Source organism: Etheostoma spectabile, chromosome 9 (genome assembly GCF_008692095.1).
Source record: "Etheostoma spectabile isolate EspeVRDwgs_2016 chromosome 9, UIUC_Espe_1.0, whole genome shotgun sequence".
Classification (NCBI taxonomy): domain Eukaryota; kingdom Metazoa; phylum Chordata; class Actinopteri; order Perciformes; family Percidae; genus Etheostoma; species Etheostoma spectabile.
In genome coordinates, this window is record NC_045741.1 from 30,639,603 (window position 1) to 30,643,808 (window position 4,206).

The window sequence follows — 4,206 nt, forward strand, 5'->3', positions numbered from 1 at the left end:
CTCTCGTTGGCTTGCGAGCTGGGAAAAAAAAAAAAAATTCTGGTCAGGCCAATCACATCGTGTATAGAGTCGGTTGGCGGGCTTAACATAAGGACAGCAGAGTTGCGACAGTTCCGCGTGAATTTGTCATGGTTGTCCTTGTGTCAAGCTTCTGGTTTAGTTGTATTTTCCCATTTCCGGTTTTATTTTGAAGTCTCTCTGTTCCTTTATGTGTTTTTTTTTTTCTTCCAGTCTTTTGGTTATCCCACCTTTGTAACTGTCTGATGTCTTTCACTTGTTCACCTGCCTTTGTTAGGGTTTGCTTCGCCTTTCATCCCTTCCTAGTTGCCAGTTTTCTGTCAGTCCTCTCTGTGTATTGTGTGGGTGTGTCTTATCCTGGCTCATCACCACCTGCAGTGCATGGCACCTGTGCCTCATCACCGCTGGCAGCACATCGCACCTGTAACTCATCAATCATCACCCTGGCTGTTAAAAACCCTGGTTCAGCTTTCACTCATCGCCAGCAAGTCAGTTTACCTCACTCGGTGTAGTGCGCCGGCTACTCAGTTGTTTTCTGTCTTATGTTGTTTCTGTCTTAACCTGGACTTCACCGCACCTCCTACCTGTTGGCTCTCCTTGTGTTTTCTCTGCCTATTTCACTCTACCGTGGGTTACCGCATCTGAATCCTCTCCCGTGTACCATAACAGCCTTGTGTCACCTGCCCCTTGTCATCCCTCGTTAACTTGCGTATTTAGTTCCTGTGCTTTCTGTGTCTGTTGTTGGTGGATCGTCGCTTCGTCTTTTGTCATTCGTCGTGCTGTCCTGTGTTTTGCTGTTATTCTGTCTTCCTAGATTTCTCTGGATTTTCTCCAATTTTTCTCTGGATTTTTGTGCACCTGGAATTTTTTTTCACATGTCCTTCCGTGTTTCTGTTTACTGGATTCCTTACCAGGGGCCTGTTGCTAGCTGAAACTAGGATAAGGGATTATGCCGGGATATTCAAGTTATCCTGGATGAATTTTGCTTTGACTCGGTTGCACAAAACCAGATTAAACTAAGCCCAGCCAAGTTACCATGGAGATTTATTCTTTGCGGCTAGCCTGGTCCAGATCAGCTACAGCCAGGCTAAGATTAATCCTGGAGTCTCATGTGTCATCACTGCCGCTCTGATCCGAAATAACTGTTTACATTTTCCGTTGTCTTCTGCATGTGTTCTGCTTTATTTTATTAACATGCATTAGCCTACTTGTCACTATTGTTGTCGCGAGTTTGATTTAAACCCTACTACAGCTGTTTAGATGGTTAGAAATGGTTGCACTGGCACCCTGATGCGGAGTGGGACTTTTCCCGGTGGTGCGGTAGTGTGTCAAGGCTGCTTGGCGTGCGGCCGGTGCCCGGTGGCCGCTGCCCGGTGGCCCTGCCCCGGCAGACCTGCGAGTCGCGTCAGTGTCCACTCTCTCTGTAAAAGTAGAGGAGCAGCGCAGCGTCCGTGGTCTCAGCTTCAGGTTACAGGACGCGCTCCGAAGATTAAGTGTGACAATATTAATGTAGTGATAATCTCAGATGATATTAATTGCAGACTGGTCAGAGACCAATACATTCATGATTTCATTTTCTTGTTGCTTGCCCTTCTCTAGTAAAGGTTAGTTTGTGTTACTCCTTAATAAGTAGACCTAATGTTTTTTATAATAGCTTACATTGGTTTCATAACCTTCTCAATTAGTCTCCCATCCCTGGACCAATAACGTGCCTATATACAGCACGTAGTATGTAATATCATTCATCACACCGGGAAAACCACAATGCTTCTAATCTTTTTATTGGTGCGGTCACTTGTCAGAAGAATAAAAAAAAAACTATATTGTTTTACATATGCTCACCGTGTATTGAAGTCACTTACTACTTTTTCTTGTTGTTGTCCCTTTCTGATTGTTTCGGTATGAACATTAATTTACAAAGAATTAAGATATAGCTTATAGAGATTTGTCATATTGTTGTAAAACATGTTCTCGCGTTGTGAAAAAGGGTTTGAATTAAGCCTAGAGTAGTCCTTAGGGTCCATTTCCCTGAGGAACATTATCCCTCTGCCTCACTTTTATGGCAAATGCTTAATTTTTCACCCCACACATTCAGTCGGGTCCGCTATGTTGGGCTTTTTCTCTCCATTTGACAACAGCCTTATTTCCCTCTCTGCATATTATGTTCTTCCCCTCCTCGTTACTTTCCATATTATATTCTTCACCTCCTCGTTATTTTCCATCAGAAGCTGCTGCTCATTGGGTGAAACATGTGGCGCATGCGTCTTCTCCATCAGTAAATCTGTGATCGATATTGTGGTCTATTTAAGAAAGTTGTGAACGTGCACTTATCCCAGCTATCTCCACCTGGCTGGACATAGCTCCACCTGTTAATCCTGGCTCGGCAAACGTGCAACCGATTAAGCCGCGATGAGCAGATCACACTTAGTCAAGCTGCGCTTTTTCACTTATCCTGGATATCTTTATTCTACTTTCGTGCAACAGGCCCCTGGTCTTCTACTAGTTTGTAAGTCTCTTTGTGTTTACATTACAATTATTTATATGTACAGTATGTACTGTATGCATATACTGTTGCACACTCCTCGCCTTCCTGCATTTGGATCCAAGCCTCACAATCCTGACAGAATTCCCTGCGACTTGAAAACAAAGAAGATTGTCTTTGAAATCGGCTTTGGAGGAGACACTGGAAGACTTGGCGTTAAGCACTGAAGTCATTCTCAAAAAAGGAAGATGTGTTTGGAGTTTTTCCGACAGAATACGTCAAAAGTTGAATCTATCAACCAGCGTTGCTCTGGTTGGTTGTATCGCTATCCTATTGCGTGCAGAGGAAATTTGAAAGACAACCGTGTATCCCGCCCTTTGGATTGTGCCCTTCCTATGGTGAGTTCCCAGACCCAACATCTTGATGTGGGTCTGGCTTGTCAGGCTGAACAAATGCAGCTTAGCTCTGTAACCTCTTAGGTTTAGCAATTTAAGGCGCTTAATAATGGAACTGTTGTCTGAAGCTATTAAGTGTGTAGGAGCCTATAAAAACACTGTGCGGAGAAAATACACCTAGGGACTGTGTGTCCACACTTTTCAGTGTCTGACTCTCTTAAAGCTGGATGTAGATTTTCTATCTTTTTAAGTTACACATAAATAAATGTTCAAAATTACAGCAAAATAACCTAATAACACAAATAAATCAAAGCTTTGAGAGGGAGACATTAAACTCTTCTACCAAGTACTAATCTGAAAATGAAGGTACCGATGAGCAGCAGTGAAGACACGGACCGCTTGGTTCATCTTCCACATTGCTACTGGGCGGACGTTTCCCCTGAGATGTTCCAGCTAGGCTGATGCTTCAACTTACTGTTTCTCTTCACAAATAAAATGAAAAAAGTTCTTACCACCCATATCATTAAGATGATTCTATACCCTGAATTTCTCTAAAAACGGGTTCTGTTGATTAAAAAAAACATAAAAGTGGTCACACAAGGTTTGGGAGTAGCACATTAACCTTCAGAGAAGAGAGCCAGGGCTCTACATCACATAAAACAAAGCCTACACACTCATCGAGTCACGAGTAAGGATCTGAGTCAGTTCAGTCCCAATGTCCATCCTCACACTGCACGTTCAGTTCACAGTAAATAACTGAGCAGCATGTTGCAATATTAAAAAAAACTCTAGCATCGAGTGATGGTGCCTTATAGGCGGGCCAGATGACGACAGTTCAATCTACGAGTTAGCGCCGCTGGTAGCTACACTTATGGGGCTCTGGATATATATAATACATCTAGGTGTGGGAATCACCAGACGCCTCCCGACACGATATCTTCACAATACTTATGCCACGATATGATATTATTGCAATTTTAGGCATTTTGCAATATTCTAATTCTAATTTGTCCCCAATTTCAAATGATGTTCTCAAAAGTTATGGATGTCGCACTGTTGCTTGATCTGGATGAAACTACTAGAACTGTTGGGTAAATTCGGGAGTGTGGTCTAGACCTACTCTATCTGTAAAGTGTCTCGAGATAACTCTTGTTATGAATTGATACTATAAATAAAATTGAATTGAAAAAGGAAACTTTGTCAACATCTGTTTCATCTAAAAAGATACATTTCTCATTTTGTTCATCTCAATTCAGTTGTATTTGTGATGGGATGAGGAGGGGAGGACCCAAATGCAGAGATATGAAGGCA